The sequence below is a fragment of the Salvelinus alpinus genome, chromosome 9 (assembly GCF_045679555.1).
Source record: "Salvelinus alpinus chromosome 9, SLU_Salpinus.1, whole genome shotgun sequence".
Taxonomy (NCBI): Eukaryota; Metazoa; Chordata; class Actinopteri; order Salmoniformes; family Salmonidae; genus Salvelinus; species Salvelinus alpinus.
In genome coordinates, this window is record NC_092094.1 from 28,617,701 (window position 1) to 28,644,176 (window position 26,476).

The window sequence follows — 26,476 nt, forward strand, 5'->3', positions numbered from 1 at the left end:
GTGTGTGTGTGTGCGTGCGTGCGTGTGTGTGCGCGAGCGTGTGTCTTGTCATTTCTAGACAATGCATTGCTGTTGACTAACTCCACCTATCACAACTCCTGTTATCAGTGTGTGTTGTGTGTGGATCCTCTTTAATTAATTGGTAACAGTGGATCCTCTTTAATGAATTATCCAATGCTTCAAAGCATTTTGTTTGTTACAAATTCAAGTAAACACACAGAGTAGTGGACAGAATAGAGAGTGAGTGTGTGTGCTTGCATTTGTGTGTGCACATGCGTTTGTGTGTGTGTGTGCGCGAGTGAGTTTGTGCGTCTGTGCATTTGTGTGTCTGTGTTTCTGTTTGTCAAATCAAATCAAAATGTATTTGTCACATGCTTCGTAAACAACAGGTGTAGACTAACAGTGAAATGCTTACTTACGGGCTTTTCACCAACAATGCAGAGAGAGAAATTAAAAAACAATAGAAAAGACCCCCCCCACACACAAAAAACCCCCCCCACAAGGAATAAATACCCAATGAGTAAGCATAACTTGGCTATATACACGGGGTACCAGTACAAAGTCGATCTGGAGGGGTACGAGGGAAATGAGGTAGGGGTAAAGTGACTAGGCAGCAGGATAGATAATAAACAGCAGCAGCAGTGTATGTGATGAGTCAAAAAGAGTTAGTGCAAAGGAGGATCAAATGCAGATAGTCCGGGTAGCTGTTTGGTTAAGCTTTTACTGCAGTGGGCTAAATCATGGTCACAAAGAGAGATCGTTAGTAGTCTTGAACAAGTCTACTTTGAAGCAAAAGTATACATATCACAAACATGGCTATGGGCTTAAAATAAGAAGACACCTGTACCATGTCAGATATAGAGTTGAAAAATATTACATTTTCAGTTTATGCACTTTATATACATCACAGAAGACTGAAATATAACAAAACTGTTTGACATAGAAACACCATATTTTTGTAGGTGTTTTTTCAATTTAAAGTTTTATTAAGTTTTCAATCAACCAACCAAACACATTCCACATTCACAGATGTGACAGACTTTAAAAAAATAAATAATAATAATAATAATTAAAAAAATGTTTTATATATATATATACACACATACATACACACACAAATAATAATTATTACAAAATTTTAAATATAGAACTTGCAGCAGCACTATCAAGGTTCTTATTAGCTATTTCCAGCCTTAGCTGAGATGACGAGCCAATAATTCGTTTTTAGATTTTACAGCACCTTACACAACACGCATCTGCTCATCTCCCTGATCCCCCCCCCCCCATTCACTCTGTCCAATTTGAAATATAGTTGAGTAGTGGAGACCAGAGTCTATCAAACTTGAGCTGTCTCTTACGGAGGTCATAAGTGAGCTTTTCAAGAGGGAGAAAGTCAACAATCTGGTCAATCCACATTTTAAATGTAGGAGAGGTATTAGAGGCCCACAATAGAAGGATACATTTCTTAGCAAAGTATGTAATGGTCATGAGCAAATTTTCTCTGTCAGGATCAAGAACAAAGTCCTGCTGGGCATTAAGAAGATAGAGACACGGGGTCATGTCAAACTGTACATCTAGTATTTTCTGTGCAGCAGTATGTATAGATTGCCAAAATCTGGCAATCTCTCTACAGCTCCAAAATACATGCATATAGGTTCCACTTTCAGAGGTACATCTTTTACAGTTAGGAGAAATGTCTGTTTTCATTTTATGGAGTCTTAAGGGAGTGTAATAAAAGTTGTACAAAAATGTGTAATTAGATTCTTTCAGGAGCAGTATACCCTGTCGCAAACCTCCGCCCAGAACTCATCACTGATAGTCAGACCAAGGTCCTTTTCCCAGATTATTTTCAAAGGAGTAAAGGAGGAGCCTCCTTTCTCAGAAAGGAGTCTATAGATATAATATATTTTGCCTTTAATGGATTGTGCTGTGACAAGAAGGGTTTCAACTGAGTTCAACTGAGTTCTAAACCTCCTCTTGGAAGTAAATGAGGAGATGACATGTATAATTTGAAGATATTTTAAAAAATGGGATCTTGGCACATTGAATTCACTGCAGAGCTCTTGAAAGGATTTCAGTGTAGTGGTCTTCTGATGAAATAGGTCTGAAAAGGTCCTGATTCCTAGAGTATGCCAAAGATTAAAGTTGGCATCCCTCAGGGCTTTTGGCAAGTCTGGGTTGCCTACTATAGGCGAGTGAGAACATATTTGGGAGGAGATGCCCAGGTATTTCTTACAGTCCCTCCACGCTAGTAGGGTGCTGTAAATCACAAATGTTTTGGCTATGTTGCCCACTTCACTAAAGTTATTAATGAATATAGTTGAGCTTAGTGGCAATGAACCACAGGATTGGGCTTCTATCTGGATCCACGTTGACTCTTGTCTGTTTGTGATCCATGTTAGCATGTTGCGGATTTGGGCAGACCAGTAGTACAATTGAAGGGAGGGAAGGGCAAGACCACCCTTAGATTCAGGTTTCGATAGAGTGGAGAGCTTGATCCTAGGTTTTTTATTGCCCCATATAAATTTGGTGATGCTTTGGTTAATTGTTTTGAAAAAGGAAGCTGGGAGATAGCATGGGAGCATCTGAAATAAATAGTTCAGTCTAGGGAGGATGTTCATGCGGATTACATTAATTCTTCCTACTAAGCTAATTGGGAGGGAGATCCAGGTTTGGAGGTTGTTCTTGATTCGATCCAGGAGTGGAAGATAATTCTCCTTGAAAAGCCTATTCAGATCTGGTGTTATGAATATCCCAAGGTATTGAAACCCCTGTGTCTTCCATTGGAATGGGCATAGTGTCTTCATAGAACTGGTGAGTGTAATATTGAGAGGGCAGACAGTGGATTTGTTCAAATTAATCTTATAACCTGAAAACGTGCCATACTGAGCAATTGTGTCTAAAATGGGAGGAAGGGATTTCTCAGGGTTGGATATGTAGAGCAAGACATCATCCGCGTAAAGCGAAATCTTGTGCTGCAGGCCGCCTGCATGAACACCTATAATACTTGGATTGCTCCTTATCAACTCTGCCAGAGGCTCCGCCCCCAACAAGTAGAGCAGGGGGGACAGCGAGCAGCCTTGTCTTGTGCCCCGTCCCAAAGGGAATCTGTCAGAGTTCAGTCCGTTAGTAGTCACCATGGCATTTGGATGAGAGTATAGTGATTTGATCCATTTAATAAAGTTTGGGCCCATATTGAACTTTTCTAAGACTGAGAACAGAAAGCTCCTCTCCATCCTGTCGAACGCCTTCTCAGCATCCAGTGAAGCCAGCAGGACAGGGGTCTTCTGTGCGTTTACTTGATCAATAATATCAAAAAGACGGCGAATGTTATCAGAAGAGTATCTGTCTCTAATAAATCCAGTTTGGTCCGCTTTTATTATTTTGGGAAGAAGAGTGTTTAGTCTTTTGGCGAGCAATTTGGTAATTATTTTGTAGTCGAAATCCAACAAGCTTATGGGCCGGAAGGAGGAGCAGGATAGGGGGTCCTTGTCTTTTTTGAGCAACACTGTAATGCGAGCTGTGTGCATTGAGTCTGGGAGAACTCCGTTTTTGCAAAAATCCTCCAGCATTGGCATGAAAACAGGGCTAAGCTGGGGCCAAAAAGCTTTGTGGAACTCTCTGGGGAATCCATCTGGGCCGGGGGACTTGTTAGGTGGCATGGAGGTAATTGCCTCCAGGATCTCCTCAGGAGTGAAGGGGGAGTTGAGATCTTCTTGGTCGGTCTCTGATAGTTTAGGTAGCGAGATTCCCTCTAGGAAGGAGTGGAGTTCTGCCTCCGTGTGTTTTCTCTCAGAGGTATATAGTTTGCAGTAAAAATCATGAAAAGTTAAATTGATATTTTTTGGGTCATATGTGACCTCGTCCTCCGCTGTTCGGATAGCCATAATTGTACGCTCTGACTGCTCTTTTTTTAATTGATAAGCAAGCAATCTACTAGGCCTATTGCTATACTCATGGTATTTCTGTTTAGTAAAGAAAACTATTTTTTTAATCTCCCGAGTATAGTCCAAATTCAGTTTGGCTTTGGCTGCTCCAGGAGGTGCTGTCTGGGGATTGTTTATGTACTTTTTCACAGCGTTCCAGCTCCCTCTCCAGATCTAGCCTGTGTGCTTCCATTGCTTTTTTCTTAGAGGAAGCATATGCAATTAGATGACCTCTTAGTGTTGGCTTTAGCAGCGTCCCACATTGTGGCCGGAGAAACAGGAGAAACTTTGTTGTCTTGTGTGTAGTTGTCTATCCATGTAGTTACCAATGTATGGAATGCTTCGTTTGATAGCATGGAGGTGTTGAATTTCCAGCTCTTTGACCTCGGGATGTTTTTGCAGAGGTCAAAGCGGAGGTGGACAAAGGCGTGATCCGAAAGCGCTATGGGTCCGATTGTACACGTGGCTGAATTTATGAAACTCTTTGGGATAAAAATGTAATCTATACGGGAGTAGGTGTTATGGACATTAGAGTAGTATGTATAGTCCATAGATGAGCTATTAGTCTCTCTCCAGATATCTATCAGTCCCCTCTCTTTAGTAAGAGAGTTCAACATCTTTGCAGATCTAGGATTTGTGGTGGGGACTTGAGATGATTTGTCTAGGGTTGGGTTCAGGGTACAATTAAAATCTCCGGCCAACACTCCAAAGGAAACACAATGCTCATTGAACAGGGTTATCATTTTCGACATAAAAGCAGGAGTATCTGTGTTAGGGGCGTATATGTTTAAGATAGTAATTGGTTGCCCATACAGTGACCCAGTTATCAAAATAAATCTCCCCTCTGGATCAGATATGTTTTTGTCAATTATGAATGGAACATTCTTATGGATAAGTATGGCTGTACCTCTACTGTTGGATTTGAAAGATGAGAAATACACCTGTCCCACCCAAGCTCTGCGGAGTTTGGCATGTTCAGCATCACAGAGGTGTGTCTCTTGCAATAGCGCGATGTCTGCTTTTTCCTTTTTTAGAGCACATAGTATCTTTTTCCGTTTTATTGCATGACCTAGACCATGGCAGTTCCATGTCAATAGATTTAAGGTACTAGTCATCGTCATCGAACAGTAATCAAACTTTAGTGCAAGTCATCTCTGGGTTAAGGTGGATAGTAGTTACAGCTGCGTTCACATAAAAGGAAAATAAATGGTTTACATAAAATAACAATCTCTGAACACCCCAGCCGAGTTCCCAAACAACTCGACATATCCCGTTGGATCTATTACCTCCCCGCTCAGTCACAATTCTGTGTTCCAACAAAAAAAAACGGGAACAGTTAGCAACGCACAACGTCTCCCCCTCCCCACCAAAGAAATGCCTCATCCTCTCCGCCCCGCATTGAGTAAATGACAACGTAGCCCCCGTCCAGACCACATTAAAAAAGGGAGAAAATAAAATCAATAGCCCAGCCTACATATAGTAGGCCTAGGTTATAATATGGGGCCTATCCCTCTCAGCTAAAGGCACATAAATATAGATTAGACGGCTATAATGACATTTAGCAGGGCGGGTGGGTCTTTGGATATCGGCTATATGTTGTCTTACCTCCTTTAGTAATAACAGTAATGGCATTTAGTCATTGGTCCATTTCTCATTGACCGGGGTTGTCTTTCAAAAACCGTTTTGCCTCCTCGGGAGTTTTGAAGTGTCGCAGGGCTCCTTGGTGAAGAATCCTGAGCTCGTTTGGGTATTTGAATCCCCTAAAGATGCCTCGGTCAATGGAGCATTTCTTCACCTCGTCAAACTCTCGGCGCTTTCGGCGTATTCCAGCTGACAGGTCCTGGTGTAAGGTGAGTTTGGCGTTTCCCACCGTGATGGTGTTGGTTTTCGCCGCCTGTAGGACTCGTTCCTTGTCGGTGAATCTCAGGAAACGTATGGTGATTGGGCGCGGTGGTTGTCTGGCTGCTGGTGGGGGCCTCAGTGCTCGGTAAGCTCTCTCGAGTTCTATGGGCCTGTCGGTGGACAGGTGGAGCCACTCGGGAAGTTTGTCTTGCAGGTAGCGGATCAGTGGCATGTTTCCCTCTTCTTTTTCGCCCAGATTTAATAGAACACAATTATTCATTCACCCCCTGTTTTCCAGGTCCTCTGTTTTCTCTTCCAGCTGCTAAATTTTTTTTTTAGCATATGCTATTGTTTCCATGGCGTCTGTCAATAAGTTTTCCGTGGATAGGATTCGCCCCTCTGCCTCGTCCAGGCGCCCCGCGTTTATGGTTATCTTGTTGTTTATGTCAGGCAAAGCATTTTCCAGGATTGTCACCTTGCCCCCTATCGCACTGAGCTGAGCGTTAAGGGCATCTAGTTTAGTGTTGAGTTCTGTACGTTGGGATCTCAGCTCAGAAAATATGTCTTCGACAGAGTGCGAGGTTGGCATTCATTGGGCTTCGGGGGGGAACGGGTCCTCTTGCTCCTGGCTAATGGCGCTAGCTTTTTCTGAAGCTAGCTGCTTCTTGGAGGCTTTTTCCGTCGCTAATGCTCGAGTCCGGGTAAAAATGTCACCTGTAGTGTCGCCTTTTGTAGCCGCCATGACTTTTTGACTAAAGCTAAATGAGTTTAAACTTGAAGTGGAGGTAAGATTAGGAATTGGAAACTACTTGTGCGGAGCTCCTAGTTCATGCGGCCATCTCGTTCAGGGGTCACGTGATCCCCCATATTTTTGTAGTTTAAAAAAAAATATATACTAATTTATTATGATATTATGAAAAATATTAATGGCATTCCACCCATGAGACCAAAGAGAGTGCTTTTGGTCATTGACTGCAGGAAAGGGATAACTATTTAGCAGTCTTATGGCTTGGGGGTAGAAGCTGTTCAGGGTCCAGACTTCGTGCACTGGTACAACTTGCCGTGCAGTAGCAGAGAGAACAGTCAATGGCTTAGGTGTCTGGAGTCTTTGTCAATTTGTAGGACCTTCCTCTGACACCACCTGGTATAGAGGTTCTGGATGGCAGGGAGCTTTGCCCCAGTGTTGTGCATGACCGTACGCACTACCCTCTGTAGCGCCTTGCGGTAGAATGCCAAGCAGTTGCCATACCAAGTGGTGATGCAGCCAGTCAAGATGCTCTCAATGGTACAGCTGTAGAACTGTGTGTGTTGTTGCGTGTGTGTGTGTGTGTGTGTGTTTGTGTGTGCGTGTGCTAAGTGAAATGACAGTTAATTAACAGCTCGTTAGAGACAGCAGCTCCTTTGATCAATTAGAGCTGTTTGGATGTTTGTTTTCCGGCCCCAAGACGTTACCCAAACACACTTGTTAATTCATCCCCCTCTTCTGTGCATCCTTTCCATCTTTGAAGGGTAGAAAGTGTGAGGATTCTTTATGTTATGTTCATCTTGGTGAGAGAAGGTGTCTTGTTCGCACATGATTGGGGAGCTGTGTCTGTTTGTGTGTGTGTTTTCTGTACCCTGTGTAATACAGCTGTTGTCAAGGTCTCCTATATTTAATTTTTTATTTATTTAACATTTATTTAACTAGGCAACAAATTCTTATTTACAATGACGGCCTACACCGGCCAAACCCGGTCGACGCTGGGCCAATTGTGCACCGCACTATGGGACTGCTAACCATGGCCAGTTGTGATACAGCCTAGAATCGAACCAGGGTGTCTGTAGTGACGCCTCTAGCACTGAGATGCAATGCCTTAGACCGCTGCTTAGACCGCTGCGCACTCTTTAGATACTAGTTAGTCCTGGCAAACACTGGCACACACAGCAATTGCTTAGTGACATATTGTGTCACTGGCAACATTAACAGCATGATAACCCATTGTTTGTGTGTGTGTGTGTGTGTGTGTGTGTGTGTGTGTGTGTGTGTGTGTGTGTGTGTGTGTGTGTGTGTGTGTGTGTGTGTGTGTGTGTGTGTGTGTGTGTGTGTGTGTGTGTGTGTGTGTGTGTGTGTGTGTGTGTGTGTGTGTGTGCGTTTGTGTGTGTGTGTGTGAGAAAAAGGTTTATGAGGGGGGTTTATGGGTGTAGTAGGCTTGGTGTCCTTGTAGCTCTCACACATCATGGAAATCCATGCAGAGGTCAAGTCATACACAGCCACCCAGCTCCTAGAAATGCCACAACAGTTAATAAATATGGCTGACTAACATACACGTCAACCATTCTGCTTTTTGACCTTATTGACTCATGATAAATGATCTGGTGTGTGTGTGTGAGAGAGAGAGTCTGCACAGTCAAACCACCACTGGGGTACAGTCTGTAAAGGTCACAGAGCTCTATCCTATCGTAGCCTCTTCTCTCTTCTAGCTCTCTCTCTCTCTCTCCTCCTTTTTACCTCTCCCTATCTCCCCGTCCATCACTCCCCCTCTCTGCTGTTGCCAAATAATCATTGTAGAGCCTTAGTAGATGTGGCTGACACACTGTCTCCACAGCAACCACACTTAGACCAGGAGGGGGGCTAGGAGCCCATTCACTCTGTAGACAAGGAGAGAAACACACACACGCACGCACGCACAGAGACACACACACACCACACACACACACATGCACACTCACACGATGACAAAGCATCACATAATCACTTTGGTTCAATCATTTATGAAAGCAGATGTATAATTCAATTAGCAGCATGAAAGATTCAGGAAGTGAAACGCATTGTTTAATCAAACTCTGCCTTCCCTCCCTCTCTCTCTGTCACTCTTTCTTTCTTTCTCCCCCCTCACTCTCTCTTTCACTCACCCCCCTTCCTACCATGGCTCTAATACCATATTGGTAGTGTACACCAGTTTCCCTGTATGTGTGTACAACTGCACCTCTACTCTCCATAACCTCTCCATCAGACCATGCAATTAATTGGCTGGAGAATTAAATAGGCTTCACCTGCTGAGCCAATGACAGACAGCACAACCTGAAGCAGGAAGCACAGGTATCATCTTACTGTATCTCCACACAGCACTCCAGTTACACAGTTAAACACAGCTCAACACAGTCAAACAGTCAAACAGCTGAACTCAGCAAACCACACAGCACTCTGGTTTGTTGCTACACACCTATAGTTAGCACAGTCCACCCCCCCTACCCCTGTGTGTGTGTGTGTGTGTGTGTGTGTGTGTGTGTGTGTGTGTGTGTGTGTGTGTGTGTGTGTGTGTGTGTGTGTGTGTGTGTGTGTGTGTGTGTGTGTGTGTGTGTGTGTGTGTGTGTGTGTGTGTGTGTGTGTGTGTGTGTGTGTGTGTGTGTGTGCGTTTGTGTGTGTGTGTGTGAGAAAAAGGTTTATGAGGGGGGTTTATGGGTGTAGTAGGCTTGGTGTCCTTGTAGCTCTCACACATCATGGAAATCCATGCAGAGGTCAAGTCATACACAGCCACCCAGCTCCTAGAAATGCCACAACAGCTAATAAATATGGCTGACTAACATACACGTCAACCATTCTGCTTTTTGACCTTATTGACTCATGATAAATGATCTGGTGTGTGTGTGTGAGAGAGAGAGTCTGCACAGTCAAACCACCACTGGGGTACAGTCTGTAAAGGTCACAGAGCTCTATCCTATCGTAGCCTCTTCTCTCTTCTAGCTCTCTCTCTCTCTCTCCTCCTTTTTACCTCTCCCTATCTCCCCGTCCATCACTCCCCCTCTCTGCTGTTGCCAAATAATCATTGTAGAGCCTTAGTAGATGTGGCTGACACACTGTCTCCACAGCAACCACACTTAGACCAGGAGGGGGGCTAGGAGCCCATTCACTCTGTAGACAAGGAGAGAAACACACACACGCACGCACGCACAGAGACACACACACACCACACACACACACATGCACACTCACACGATGACAAAGCATCACATAATCACTTTGGTTCAATCATTTATGAAAGCAGATGTATAATTGACAGACAGTGACAGACAGCACAACCTGAAGCAGGAAGCACAGGTATCATCTTACTGTATCTCCACACAGCACTCCAGTTACACAGTTAAACACAGCTCAACACAGTCAAACAGTCAAACAGCTGAACTCAGCAAACCACACAGCACTCTGGTTTGTTGCTACACACCTATAGTTAGCACAGTCCACCCCCCCTACCCCTGTGTGTGTGTGTGTGTGTGTGTGTGTGTGTGTGTGTGTGTGTGTGTGTGTGTGTGTGTGTGTGTGTGTGTGTGTGTGTGTGTGTGTGTGTGTGTGTGTGTGTGTGTGTGTGTGTGTGTGTGTGTGTGTGTGTGTGTGTGTGTGTGAGTAGAGATCCTCCAGGAAAGGTGGGGAGGAGGCGCAGGACATACTCCTCACCCCGGACCAGGCCCTAATCCCCGAGACTCGGGAAGAGAAAGAGACAGCGCAAGAGAGGCCGACGTGTGGACACCCTGGCTAAACTATGTCGGCTAGTAGATAACCCTCCATTCTATTGGCAAACATACAATCACTGGAGAAGAACTGGATGAGCTCCATTCGAGACTATCCTATCAACGGGACCTGAAGAACAGTAATATCCTATGTTTCTCAGTCGGGGCTGAACAAGGACAGAGATAATTTACATCTAGCTGGTTTGTCTATGTATCAGCAGGACACAACGGCAGCTTCAGGTAACCTTAAGGGGGGAGGGGAGTGGTCATATTGTTAACAGCTGATTCGCAATCTTTAATATTAAGGAAGTCTTGAGGTTCTGCTCACCTCAGCTTGCCAACTATCATGGATTGCAAAGGGAAACCCAGCCACAAGCTGCCCAGTGACGCGAGCCTACCAGACGAGCTAAATGCCTTATATGCTCACTTCAAGGCAAGCAACACTTGAACCATGCATGAGAGCACAGCTGTTCTGGATGACTGTGTGGTCACGCTCTCGGTAGCCGATGTGAGTAAGACCTTTAACCCTTTCATGCGTGAGTTCCAAATATCTGTAACGGTCGCCCCAGCGTGAGTTGTTTTATGCACGTGATGTTAGAACGTTCTCTCCAATTCCAGAATGTGATTGTTATGTAACAGTACATTTAATCTGCGCTGCCCTCAAACCAAAGCACGCCGCCTGTTTTATTTGTCAATTTTAAATTATTTTCTAAACAGTTTTTTATTTTATAATAACAGTTTGAAATGAGGTGTGTTCCGCCTCATTCATTCACATAAAAGTAGTCATTTTTACTTTTGCGGACCAATTAATTTTTTTTACATTTCTGACCCGGACAAAATTCCCCAAACACTTCTCAATTGTTTGTGCAGTTCAAGTCTGCAGACATTTACTCATCTGCCGTCCTGCATACACGTGTTCATATTTTCCACCTGTCGCCTGCATCGCAATCAAAGTTGTTTTCGTTACCAATAATAACTTTGGAAATGTGTGCGTTTCTATCAAAGTGCCTTATTACGTTATAATAGTTTCTGCATGTCGTGTTATGTCGTTTCTACTGTAGCATCATGTTTTTGTGTATATTCATTATAACCGCGGACACGCGATGTAACGTTACTCATTTCATAACATGTATGGTGATATACCCAATGCTTAGGTATCTAGCTACAGTCTTATTAGCTCTGGAAAACAATGCTAATTGCGTCACGGATGTATTAGCATGTGTTGTATGTTGAAGCTACCCTGGCCTTTTGACTCCCAAGTGGCACAGCGTCTCAGTGCTAGAGGCGTCACTACAGACACCCATCTTCAAATCCAGACTGCGTTTCTATCAAAGTAAGTGCCTAATTACGTTATAATAGTTTCTGTGTCGTGTTATACCGTTTCTACTGTAGCTCACTGTGTGTATGGAGCATAATATATTTGTGTATATTCCTTATAACCGCGGACACGCTAGGTAACGTTACTCATGTTACTCACCTTTTATGGTGTTATATTCAATCGTGCTTATGTAGCTAGTTACATTATTCTATTAGCTCTGTAAAACAATGCTAAATGCGTCAGAAGTATTGGCATGTTGTATTTTGACGCTACCCTGGAAAAATATCTTATACCACTTGGTCGTTTTCTGAGTTCATTCCACAAAGCTGTTTATCATGTCGGCCTTATCCACTGCCCCCATTTTGAGGTAATAGTCAAGCACGCAGTCTGGTTTGATGTTTCTCTGTCTGGTTTGTTTCTCTCTCCCGTCAGGTGGTTCACCTTCCCTGTGGCCGACATGGTTGCTGTATGGACAGTGGAGAGGACATGGACGTCTCGTTTGTCATGGCACTTTACTGCCAGCTGTTGACATCTCTTGTTTTGTATAACGGGTCATTTAGGATGGCAGTAGCGTTGATGATGAAATGCAGTCATAGCAGCAGAACTAGAAAGCAGTCTTGGGAAAAGAGGGTGGCAAAGAAGGGAGTTGCAAACATAGCATCTCTGCTCCAGTATTCTCTTAGGGAGTTCTTCTTTACTGTCACCAGGAATGTATACATTTCACTAATTGTGGTTGTCCCCCCACTCCTGGTGTAACAGTATAACTTTACGTCCGTCCCCTCGCCCATACCCGGGCGCGAACCAGGGACCCTCTGCACACATCAACACCACGAAGCATCGTTACCCATCGCTCCACAAAAGCCGCGGCCCTTGCTGTGCAAGGGGAACCACTACTTCAAGGTTTCAGAGCAAGTGACGTAACTGATTGAAACGCTATTAGCGCGTACCCGCTAACTAGCTAGCCATTTCACATCCGTTACACTGGCTCTCTCTTATCCTGTAGCTCCAAGGCATAGCGATTGGTCTCTACTATGTCTCCCACTAGCTCCTCTGTCAGAAACAACTTGAAGCACTCTGCCTCAGATGGAAATGGCAAGGGGCGTTGCACTCCAGACTGGGACTCAACACAATCAGCAGGGCCAGGAGGGGTGAAATGGCTGGCAGCCTTCCAGCTACCACAGAACTCCTGTACTTCATCCACTGTCAGTCTGCCACCATCACCACCAGCATCTTCTAATGGAACTGGGACTTTGTCAGTGGACAAGGGGTCCTCAGATTCAGGGTTCTCAATGGCTACAAGGTTGGGGGGCAGCTCCTCACTGTCAGAATCTGATTCCTGACTTTCAGACTCAAAATCTCCAGAATTTCCACATTTGTGAGTTGTCTCCTTTTGAAAGTTATTGCTAATGCTACAGCTTAGCTCACTATCTACATACATAAACAACAACACTGAATAGTTTAGAGTGAGAGGGTACGTGGTTGACTGCCGGCACGCGCCACTTGTCTCAATAAATCACTATCAGAAAATGTTTTGTGTGGCAATTATTTGTGTATTTACTGATTTATTCACATGTTTTCAATTCTATGTGACAAATCATGCATTCCGATTCTTGCACAGATTGTAATGGGCACATATTATGTGTGTAAAATACTTTTTTGAAGGTTGTACTGATTATGATGAGCTAAGCTAATTCCAGCTGTGTAGCCATGTTTGTTGACATACAATGCATTCTGGGTTTCACGTAATCGTCTGTTTGACCAAAGATGTTATAACAAAATGAGGTGAGTAAGAGTTCACTCATTTTTTGAGGACTTCCGGAAATGAAGGGTGGGATGTGAACGACAGTGATTGACACACCCCTTCAACATGCATACTATAAACAGACCAAACTCATCTTGTCTTCTCTTATTATCTTCGGTTTCTGTGAGGAACAAATGCATGGCTGCGCGCTGAAACTAATCGTCGGATTACTTTCGATTTCTATAAAGTGTTTTACCTAATTATTTCGATCAATGGTGAGCTCACCCGTGATGTGATTAATTATACATAATAATTGCTATTAGCTAATTCATATTGTAGTTTATGTCAGCCGAGAGTTAGAAAATATTACTGCTTGTGTTGGGTCAATCTTTCCTCAGTTAGCGCTTGGACAAATGTAGCCTACATTTTTCCGGTTAGGATGATTGTGTTATGCTATATATACTTCTGTGAATATCTGAACATTGCATTCCAAAATAAACTGCTCACATTATGGACAACTTTGTAAGGACTGTGTTTGTGTAAATAGTTTCTGAAAAAAGTGTGGCCAGCTCAAATGCTGATTGTTGCGTCATTCGAAACTGGCCGTTCTAAACGAGCGTTCTAAATGAGTGTTCTAATCACACGGGTGTGATCGTACGCTTCAGGGACCACTGTAGAACGATCACACCCGTGTGATGGTACGTGTGAAAGGGTTAAACAGGTTAACATTCACAAGGCTGCAGGGTGAGATGGATTTACCAGGATGCATACTCAGAACATGTGATGACCAGCTGGCAAGTGTCTTCACTGACATTTTCAACCTCTCCCTGACCCAGTCTGTAAAACCTACATGTTTCTAACAGACGACCATAGTCCCTGTGCCTAAGAACACCAAGGTAACCTGTCTAAATTACTATCGCCGCAAAGCCCTCACATCTGTAGCCTTGAAATTATCATGGCTCACAACACCATCATCCATCATCCTAGAAATAGCCTAAGGCTCATTGCTTAAAACAGATTTTTTGATGCTGGTGGTTGTATTAATTTGGGATCTATCGCATCCCGCAACTGTCCCAGACTATGTTTGGAATATTTATTTCTCTCACAGAATAAGTAAAATGTTGTACTATGGGGGATAGTAGATTGACATAGGTTAGTGCTTTTACTGTTCGTTAGGCCTTCTCATCTTGTTGGCTGACAAAAAGTAAATGTGAACATTTCTTCCAATATCTTCCATATGTGCAACGGAATTAAATAAGGATGCATGCAGTTGCATCCCCATGTTTGTCTTCGCTTGTGGTCTGTGAGAAAGACCCGATCACGTGACGGTGAGTCATGTGAGTGAAAGGTGCTTCGGCACACAGCCGGGAGAAGGGAATAATAATTTTCAGCCCAAGGGCACAATGGCCACTGGCCGCAAAAGACATGGATTATTTGGGGGGGGGGCCTTACGGTCACACAAAGGGGATGCAGCTGGGACATTCGAGGAATTATCAAGTGCTTGTCAAATTGTGAATGAGAGACTGATTTAGTGTGTACAGCCTGTGCTAAAAACAAAGCAGAGCTCATGCCCTTAATGCAACTTTTTTTCAAATCATCATTAGAGTCACGTCATGTAGCCTAAACTAAAAAACTAAACATATAGCCCAACATTTGTATCACAACTAAAGTAACATAAATAACTCTAAATTAAGCACATAGTATAAGGACACAAGGCGAGACCCAAATGCAGACACAGGAAGCAGATGGTTGAGCTCCAATATTTATTAATCCAAGGGGTAGGCAAAAGTTAGGTCGGGGACGGGCGAGAGTTCATAAACCGAGTCAGAGTCCAAAACAGTGCCAGATGAAGGGCAGTCTCGAGGTCAGGCCAGGTAGGGGTTCAGTAACCAGATCCGAGTCCAAACAGCACAAGGGAATAGACAGAACAAGCAGAGTGGTCAGGCAGGTGGGTTCGGAGTCAGGACAGGCAAGGGTTGAAACCAGGAGGACTAGAACCAAAAGAGACTGGGGAAAAAACAGGAGCAAGGAAAACCGCTGGTTGACTTGGCAAACAAGATGAACTGGCACAGAGAGACAGGAAACAGGGATATATACACCGGGGATAATAAGCGACACCTGGAGGGGGTGGAGACAATCACAAGGACAGGTGAAACAGATCAGGGTGTGACACATAGGTCAGCTATGTTCACCTCTTTGCATGTACGCACTCCCTCAAATCCTTTGGTGTCACGAATGTTATGATGAGTGGACCAAAGCGCAGCGTGATCTGGGTTCCACATCTTTTTATTACTAGGTGAAACTCACAGCAAAACAAAAACAATATATCTCAAAAAGAAACGTGAAGCTAACAATAGTGCTAACAGGCAACTAACTATACATAGTCAAGATCCCACAAAGCACAATGAGGAAATGGCTGCCTAAATATGATCCCCAATCAGAGACAACGATAAACAGCTGCCTCTGATTGGGAACCATACCAGGCCAACATAGATCATTATTCACCTAGATAACCCACCCTAGTCACTGTCACGCCCCAACCAACATAGAGAATAAGCAGCTCTCTATGGTCAGGGCGTGACATTTGGAGAAAATAGCCTTTCTATTTTATTCAATTGTATTCTTCATACTATGAAATAATATAAAATAATGCCACGTAATTCTAAGCAAATCTTGTCTGCTAAATGAACTAGTGTTGCCCACGGCCATATGGCATAGCCAGATCAGGGCCTAACATAAGGACAACTCAGAGTATGCTATTCTGTTCTTCTGAAATAGACTACATTTTCTTCATATCCTGTTTCTTTAGATCTGTCTAAAATAAATAATGGATTTATTGTGATGGTGTAGGCTATATTACATGGATTTATTAGACTTTTTCAAATGCAGATATTCCAAAGGTCTGCATCAGTCTGTCGTGGAAATTTTTACACAGGGACACTCAAAGTCAATCTTAAATGAATCATTGTTTATTTGTCAGCGCGCTGGATAGGTTCCAACCAACTCAATGCACCGTAGTACACATGTCAATCAGGAGCTCTCTCTGGGCAGACCCAGCAGTTGTCTTATATACGGCTATACACAGACATGTTATATTTGCATGATTTAGCATAATTAATTAATCATTACAATTTTGTTTCATTCATGTGACATACCAATACCTCACGAGGCTTCTTCTCTCTAAGCTGAGACCTTGAAACTGAGATATCTTTTGTTCGTTCTCAAAACAAGGTCTGGGCTTACTGCCAAATTGCAGCTACTGATAGTGAGGATTTGTACAGTAAACCACTTGCATTAACACAGAAATTGGTTATTAGAACAGCACATGAATAGAAAACAGAAATTAGTTATAAGAAAAGCACAAACATTAAAATTCCCATTACAAGTCGCTTGTAACCTATGCATGGAAGCAAGGAATGCTAAATGTGTTTATGTTCATTAACGGTCAATTACCGGGAGACCGGCAGTTATTTGCTTGTCAATCAACGGCTGAAAAAAATTAATGACTGGCCACAGTCCTAACCCGGACTATCTGCATTTACCCTTTTTGCACTCACTTTCTTTGACTCATCACATACGCTGCTGCTACTGTTTATTATCTGTCCTGTTGCCTAGTCACTTTATTCCTAGTTATATGAACACTACCATTCAAAAGTTTGGGGTCACTTAGAAATGTCCTTGTTTTTGAAAGAAAAGCTAATTTTTTGTCCATTAAAATAACATCAAATAGATCAGAAATACAGTGTAGACATTGTTAATGTTATAAATGACTATTGTAGCTGGAAACGACAGATTTTTTATGGAATATCTAAATACAGAGGCCCTGTATATATTATTATGTCGCTCTTGCTGCTGGTGAGTCTCTGATCCACCTCTACGCAGACGACACCATTCTGTATACTTCTGGCCCTTCTCTGGACACTGTGTTAACAACCCTCCAGACGAGCTTCAATGCCATACAACTCTCCTTCCGTGGCCTCCAACTGCTCTTAAATACAAGTAAAACTAAATGCAGGCTCTTCAACCGATCGCTGCCTGCACCTGCCCGCCCGTCCAGCATCACTACTCTGGACAGTTCTGAATATGTGGACAACTACAAATACCTAGGTGTCTGGTTAGACTGTAAACTCTCCTTCCAGACTCACATAAAACATCTCCAATCCAAAGTTAAATCTAGAATTGGCTTCCTATTTCGCAACAAAGCATCCTTCACCCATGCTGCCAAAGATACCCTCGTTAAACGGACCATCTTACCGATCCTCGACTTCGGCGATGTCATTTACAAAATAGCCTCCAACACTCTACTCAACAAATTGGATGCAGTCTATCACAGTGCCATCCGTTTTGTCACCAAAGCCCCATATACTACCCACCACTGCGACCTGTACGCTCTCGTTGGCTGGCCCTCGCTTCATACTCGTCGCCAAACCCACTGGCTCCAGGTCATCTACAAGACCCTGCTAGGTAAAGTCCCGCCTTATCTCTGCTCGCTGGTCACCATAGCAGCACCCACCCGTAGCACGCGTTCCAGCAGGTATATCTCACTTGTCACCCCCAAAGCCAATTCCTCCTTTGGCCGCCTCTCCTTCCAGTTCTCTGCTGCCATTGAGTGGAAAAACTACAAAAATCTCTGAAACTGGAAACACTTATCTCCCTCACTAGCTTTAACTTCTACTTGCTACGCATCCCGGATCCGGGAGCACCCCCATCAGTAAAAAAAGCTGACTAGCATAGCCTAGCATAGCGCCACAAGTAAATACTAGCATTTAAATATCATTAAATCACAAGTCCAAGACACCAGATGAAAGATACAGATCTTGTGAATCCAGCCATCATTTCTGATTTTTAAAATGTTTTACAGGGAAGACACAATATGTAAATCTATTAGCTAACCACGATAGCAAAAGACACAACTTTTTTTTCCCACCATTTTTTTACTGCAAAGGTAGCTATCACAATTTCGACCAAATAAAGATATAAATAGCCACTAACCAAGAAACAACTTCATCAAATGACAGTCTGATAACATATTTATTGTATAGCATATGTTTTGTTAGAAAAATGTGCATATTTCAGGTATAAATCACAGTTCTACATTGCAGCTGCAATCTGAAATAGCGTCGATGCAGGCAGAATAATTACAGAGACCAACGTCAAATACCTAATTACTCATCATAAAACATTTCTGAAAAATACACAGCGTACAGCAAATGAAAGCCCAACATCTTGTGAATCCAGCCAATATGTCAGATTTTTTAAGTGTTTTACAGCGAAAACACAATATAGCATTATATTAGCTTACCCCAATAGCCAGAAACACAACCGCATTTACCAGCAGCAAATGTTAGCGATCGTAACAATCCAGCAAAAGATATATAATTGGACTAACCTTGATATACTTCATCAGATGACAGTCCTGTAACATCATATTACACAATGCATATAGGTTTTGTTCGAAAATGTGCATATTTAGCAGCACAAATCGTGCTTATACAATGTGAACAGTAGCAACAGTTCATGCATTCTGGCCGGCGCCATCTTGGAGAGGCACCTAATCTAATCGATAAATAATCGTAAACTTACCCGGAAAAATACAGGTTGGACAGCAAATGAAAGATGCATTAGTTATTAATGCAACCGCTGAGTTTGATTTTTAAAATTAACGTTACTAGACATACAGTGTGCGTTACAGCCAGACTAATGGCGGACAAATCCATTTACATTTTTCCACATAAATACGGAATAACATCATAAATAGCTCTTACTTTTGGACGAGCTTCCATCAGAATCTTGGGCAAGTTGTCCTTTGTCCAAAAGAATCGTTGCTCGGTTGTAAAACGTCGTCTTCAACTTTGGAACTAGCAGCTAACAATAGCTATGTGGCGCAGACATGCCCAAATCCTCAAAACGCAATACTAAGGAAATTCCGAAAATAGCAATATACTCGCATAAACTGATATAACTCGGTTTAAAATAACTTCGTTATGATGTTTCTAACACCTATATCGAATTAAATCACAGACGGATATATCTTAAGCCTATAACGAGAGCTTTTGAGCATGCCATCCTGAGGTCCTCCATTGCGTCTTGACGAACGTCGAAAGGAGCGCACCCCCCATGCCATGGCCTTTTATAAGGTCTGAGATCTACGTAGAAACTCCATTCCAATTCTCATTGGTTACTGACATCCAGGGGAAGGCGGGTGCAGTTCATGTCGACCCATAGGATACATACAGAGCTTTAAACTGATCTGAGAACAGAGCCTCGTTTTCAGACCTTCGCAGTTCCTGTCATGAATTTCGCTGCAGAAAGAGTTCTGTTTCACCCACAGACATAATTCAAACGGTTTTAGAAACTAGAGATTGTTTTCTATCCAATAGTAATAATAATATGCATATTGTATGAGCAAGAATTGAGTACGAGGCAGTTTAATTTGGGAACGATAAATGGTAACGTTGAAACAGCACCCCCTATATTGAGAAAAGGTTTTTAAGCACCAGCTGTCAGAGCAGCTCACAGATCACTGCACCTGTACATAGCCCATATATAAATAGCCCAAACAACTACCCCTTCCCCTACTGTATTTACTTCGTTATTTGTTTTGCTTTGCTTTGCACCCCAGTATTTCTACTTTGCACACTCATCTACTGTCAAATCTACCATTCCAGTGTTTTAATTGCTATATCGTATTTACTTCGCCACCATGGCCTATTTATTGCCTTTACCTCCCTTATCTCACCCCATTTGCTCACATTGTATATAGACTTATTTTTCTACTTTATTATTGACTGTATGTTTGTTTTACTCCATGTGTAACTCTGTGTTGTTATATGTGTTAAACTGCTTTGCTTTATCTTGGCCAGGTTGCAGTTGTAAATGAGAACTTGTTCTCAACTTGCCTACCTGGTTAAATAAAGGTGAAATTATTTTTAATTTTTTTTAAATCAGCAACCAGCACTCCTTTGTTTCAATGGCACGTTGTGTTAGCTAATTCAAGTTTATAATTTTAAAAGTCTAATTGATCATTAGAAAACACTTTTGCAATATTGTTAGCACAGCTGAAAACTGTTGTTTTCTAATATTAAAGAAGTCTCGAGGTATTGCTCGCCTGAGGTAGAGTACCTTATGATAAGCTGTAGACCACACTATCTACCAAGAGAGTTCTCATCTATATTATTCGTAGCCGTCTATTTACCACCACAGAACGAAGCTGGCACTAAGATCGCTCTCAACCAACTCTATAAGGCCATAAGCAAAGAAGAAAATGCTCACCCAGAAGCAGCGCTCCTAGTGGCCGGGGACATTAATGCAGGCAAACTAAAATCAGTTTACCAAAATTATTACCAGCATGTCACATGTGCAACCAGAGAAAAACAAATCCTAGACCACCTTTACTCCACACACAGAGATGCATACAAAGCTCTCCCCCACCCTCTATTTGGCAAATCTGATCATAATTCTATCCTCCTGATTCCTGCTTACAAACAAAAACTAAAGCAGGAAATACCAGTGACTTGCTCAATACAGAAGTGGTCAGATGACGCAGATGCTACACTACAGGACTGCTTTGCTAGCACAGACTGGAATATGTTCCAGGATTCATCCAATGGCATTGAGGAGTACACCACCTCAGTCATTGGCTTCATCAATAAGTGCATTGACGACGTCATCCCCACAGTGACCGTACGTACCTATCCCAACCAGAAGCCATGGATTACAGGCAACATCCCCATCGAGCTAAAGGCTAGAGCTGCCGCTTTCAAGGAGCGGGAGCTCAAGGAGCGGTGTAGAATCCTTCTACACCGGCTCTGACGCTCGTCGGATGTGGAAGGGCTTGAAAACTATTATGGACTTCAAAGGGAAACCCAGACGTGAGCCACCCAGTGGCGCGAGCCTACCAGACGAGCAAAATACCTTTTATGCTCGCTTTGAGGCAAGCAACACTGAAGCATGCACGAGAGCACCAGCTGTTCTGGATGACTGTGTGATAACGCTCTTGGTAGCTGATGTGATCAAAACCTTTAAACCGGTCAACATTCACAAAGCCGCCAGGCAAAACGCATTACCAGGACATGTACTCAAAGCATGCGCGGACCAACTGTCAAGTGACTTCACTGACATTTTCAGCCTCTCCCTGACTGAGTCTGTAATACCTACATGTTTCAAGCAGACCACCATAGTCCACGTGCCCAAGGAAGCGAAGGTAACGTGGCTAAATGATTACCACCCCTTGGCACTCATGTCGGTAGCCATGAAGTGCTTTGAAAGGCTGGTCAAGGCTCACATCAACAGCATCCTCCCGGACACCCTAGACCCACTCCAATTCGCATACCTCCCCAACAGATCCACAGATGACGCAATCTCAATCGCACTCCACACTGCCCTTTCTCACCTGGACAAAAGGAACACCTATGTGAGAATTCTGTTCATTGACTACAGCTCAGCGTTCAATACCATAGTGCCCACGAAGCTCATCACTAAGCTAAGAACTCTGGGACTAAACACCTCCCTCTGCAACTGGACCTGGACTTCCTGAAGGGCCGCCCCCATGTGGTAAGAGTAGGCAACAACAAATCTGCCATGCTGATCCTTAACACTTTGGCCCCTCAGGGGTGTGTACTAAGTCCCCTCCTGTATTACCTGTTCACCCATAACTGCGTGGCCAAACACGACTCCAACACCATCATTAAGTTTGCTGACGACACAACAGTGGTAGGCCTGATCACCGACAACGATGAGACGGCCTATAGGGAGGAGGTCAGAGAACTGGCAGTGTGGTTCCAGGACAACAAATTCTCTCTCAATGTGAGCAAGACAAAGGAGCTGATTGTGGACTACAAGAAAAGGCAGGACGAACAGGCCCCCATTAACATCGACGTGTCTGTAGTGGAGCAGGTCGAGAGTTTCAAGTTCCTTGGTGTCCACATCACCAACGAACTATCATGGTCCAAACATACCAAGACAGTCATGAAGAGGGCACGACAAAACCTTTTCCCCCTCAGGAGACTGAAAAGATTTGGCATGGGTCCCCAAATCCTCAAAAGGTTCTACAGCTGCACCATCGAGAGCATCCTGACCGGTTGCATCACCGCATGCTATGGCTCCTCAACAGCTTCTACCCCCAAGTCATAAGACTTCTGAACAATTAATAAAATCGCCACCGGACAATTTACATTGACCCCCCCTTTTTGTATACTGCTGCTACTCGCTGTTTATTATCTATGCATAGTCACTTCACCCCCACCTACATGTACAAATTACTTCAACTAACCTGTACCACCGCACACTGACTCGGTACTGGTGCCCCTGTATATAGCCTTGTTATAGTTATTCTTATTGTCTTACTTTATATTATTACTTTTTATTTTAGTCTTCTTGGTAAATATTTTCTTAAGTAAGCATTTCACTGTGAAGTCTACACTTGTATTCAGCGCATGTGACAAATAAAGTTTGATTTGATTTGTCCTGATTAAAGAAGCAATTTAAACTGGCCTTCTTTAGACGAGTTGAGTATCTTGAGCATCAGCATTTGTGGGTTCCATTACAGGCTCAAAATGTCCAGAAACAAAGAAACTTTCTTCTGAAACTCATCAGTCTATTCTTGTTCTGAGAAATGAAGGCTATTCCATGCGAGAAATTGCCAAGAAACTGAAGATCTCATACAACGCTGTGTACTACTCCCTTCACAGAACAGCGCAAACTGTCTCTAACCAGAATAGAAAGATGAGTGGGAGGCCCCGGTGCACAACTGAGCAAGAGGACAAGTACATTAGAGTGTCTAGTTTGAAAAACAGACGCCTCACAAGTCCTCAACTGGCAGCTTCATTAAATAGTACCCGCAAAACACCAGTCTCAACGTCAACAGTGAAGAGGCGACTCCAAGATGCTGGCCTTCTTGGCAGAGTTGTAAAGAAAAAGCCACATCTCAGACTGGTCAATAAAAAGAAAAGATTAAGATGGGCAAAAGAACACAGACACTGGACAGAGGAACTCTGCCTAGAAGGCCAGCATCCCGGAGTCGCCTCTTCACTGTTGACGCATTAAGCCCGTTCAGACTACCTGCACCGGTCTCATCAGTCAGCAGATATTCACGTTTTGTGTTCACATTAGCTACACTTACCGTGGCTTCTGCACCGCTACCTTCGGCCTGCATACCTCTAAGTTCCATGAATCACAAAGTAGACAGTTTGTAAGAATTCCTTGCGAGCAGCTTCTCATGTAAACCATTACACACTTCAATAATCTGGATCTTAGCTCTCCTACGGTATCATCTCCATCAAAGACAGTACTCGCAATTCAGCTATTTCTTAAAGACATTGCAAATCTGATGCATGGCGTTTCCACAATCCCACAGGGAGTATTATTTCTTCTCGCCAGTTCATAAGACCTTCTCACTTATAGACTACTTTTCCCTAGACAATAGATTTCTGCCACTTATCATGGAGTGTAATTACCAAGCTATAGTCATTTTGGATCTTTCTCCCCTTACCATGAAACGACTTACACCAAATACACAGCCTAATTATCGCCCTTGGCGGTTTAACTCGCTACTGCTATCAGAAGAAACCTTTGTTGCTTTTATATCATCTCAAATTGAGCTGTTTCTTGAGCTTAATCAATCCCCAGGAATGTATCCTACAACAGTATGGTAATCAATGAAGGCTTATCTAAGGGGTCAAATTATTTAGTACAATGCAAGAATAAGGCAGTGCAATATTCAATGCCTTTGCCGAAATGACAAATAAAATCTTGGATTTGGATGTGGCACATTCACACTCTTCATCCACAGACCTACTTTGACACTTCAGACAGAATTTGATCTTCTTTCAACTCGACAAGCTGAAAGTCATATTTATTCAATCTCAATACCAATGTCGTGTCTTTGCTATGCCGGATGAAGTGATATGACATGCTATTTTATAAAATAATTTCTCTGTAATTAATATTACCTGATTAAACTAATCATGTAAATGTAATTAACTAGAAAGTCGGGGCACCACGGAAGAATGTTTATAGAGCTGTTGTCTTCCGAATAAACTCTTAAAGACCTGGTAATCTTTTATATCAATAGCAGTCAATTATTAATCGTCACCTTATTCAGTCTCTTCTGAACGTCGTAAAATTCTTGGTTATCTTCACGAACCCTGGCTAACAAGTTGAATCAGCAATACAAAATTTGGTTTAATTATTTATTTACTGAATACCTAAATAATCACACAGAATTACATATACACAAGATGGGTCATACATTGATTACTAATTATGTCATACAAGAAAACGTCCCTAGTGGACGGAACCGATATGACGGCTGTTTACACAAAGAAAGGGGGTTGGGATTGAATGAAAGCGCGGGAAGACTGAGGAACAAAAGGATTGGGTCGCTATCGGACCTTATGAAGCTATGCTATTGTAAATACAGAATCTTATGCATTCTAAATAACCGCCCATTTGGAAAAGGAAAATGCAATAAATATTTATTCTGAGCTGCGCTTCGATAGATTGGTCGTAGATGGAAGGCTGGGTTGCCCAGCAGAGATCTCTCTTGTCCTTTGAAGAATATGTCTTGTGGTAGAACGAATACGTTGTAGTACCCTGTCTTTCTGAAGAGATTGTCCGTCCTTTCCTAGCTCACGTTTACATCTGCTGCCGCTAACTCGACGTCTAGGATGTATCACTTCTTTAGTGAATAAGAGTTCAAAGTTCATACCAAGTCGCCATACTATAAGCTCATGCTATATTCTGGCTGGTAAAGTCAAAATTCATCCTTCCTGCGTGTCGATCATCACCTACACGTTGAAATTTGCCCTTTTAAACGTATGAACATCAGTCCTCACGTCACCGGGAACACAGTGTTAATTTCGTTAGGTTAAAAGCGTTCAACCATTCGCAACCAGAGCTCACGCTGAGGTTGGCTTAGTTCTGTAGTTGATATTAGCCCTTTTAAACGTACGGACAGCAGTCCTCACGTCATCGGGAACACAAGGTTGACTTTTCGTCAACGGGCTTTTGTAGTGGTGTGTTTCATAGGGCGTGTTTCATAGTTTACAACCAATGTCTGTTCACATGGGCGGTGCCACTGAGTTGAGTATAGTTCACTTATGAAAACAATTCTCTCATTTAGAAGCTAAAATTACATTTAATCTTTTCACAAATAGTTTCATATTTAAACGTTTAAATTGCACAACAATTCCATGTGAATCTGACAACTAGAATGTATAGACTTTCCAAGATACAGTTTATGTCTCAGACGACAACTGATCTGACATCATATTCTTTAAGTACCAACGGATATTTTCAACTGGTTGGATTACCAAAATATGGTTCCGTTCCCCACCCTTTTGATGTTACCAGACTCTCTCTATGTTAACAAACGGCTTTCCAAGAAACAAATCTGTAGAGTAGCCTGAGGAAATGGGGAAAGGTATTTATGGGTGTCATAAACCTCACCAAAAGGGCAACGTCATGAAACCAAAATTATGAACATGGAAAGAAATCAAGAAAATAGCACGCCCACTGCGTCAGAGAACCGCAAATCAAACCATACCTGAGAAAAATGACGAGCTGGGTAACAATTCAATTGATCATTTAAAGCTCAATTCATGGTTTCATAACTTTTACCCACAATTATACACTTCGTAATCCACTTAATGCTATCTTATTCAACACCTTCTTTGAAAACTTAGATATTCCCATATTTGAAACTGAGATAGCTGCTGAATTAGAAGAACAGTTCTCTGTAGAAGAGATTGTGTTGGCAAGTAATCCCCTGGGCCCAACGGATTTCCGAGCGAATTCTTTAAAAAATTCTCAGATCAACTTTCTCCTCTTGAGTGTGGTTCATATATGCCAATTTCTTTATTCAATTTGGATGTAAAGATACTTTCTAAGATGCTTGCCTGTCGTTTTGAGTCAGTCCTTCCCTCCATTATCTCTACAGATCAAGCTGGTTTCAAAGACCTCTGTAAAGCCAATTTCCCTCCCTTGATACTCCGCCTGAAACAGGATCTTGAACACTAGGATTAACTTTCTCTTACTTTTGGCGGAATAAATAACACTGTCAAAATGTATGTATTACCTACGTTTTTATACTTATTTCAATGTATTCCTATCTTTCTGACAAAATATTTTTTTATCTCCATAGATAAACTCATATCTGCTTTTATC

At 42.7% G+C, this 26,476-nt stretch overlaps 1 long non-coding RNA gene across 1 annotated transcript; it reads left to right on the forward strand.

Moving 5' to 3' along the window:
• The first annotated feature begins 11,455 nt into the window (after positions 1 to 11,455).
• LOC139584591 (uncharacterized) lies at positions 11,456 to 13,098 on the forward strand. Its single transcript, XR_011676789.1, has 2 exons — positions 11,456 to 11,586; positions 12,004 to 13,098. It is a non-coding gene; the product is annotated as an uncharacterized lncRNA (long non-coding RNA).
• The last annotated feature ends 13,378 nt before the right edge of the window (positions 13,099 to 26,476 follow it).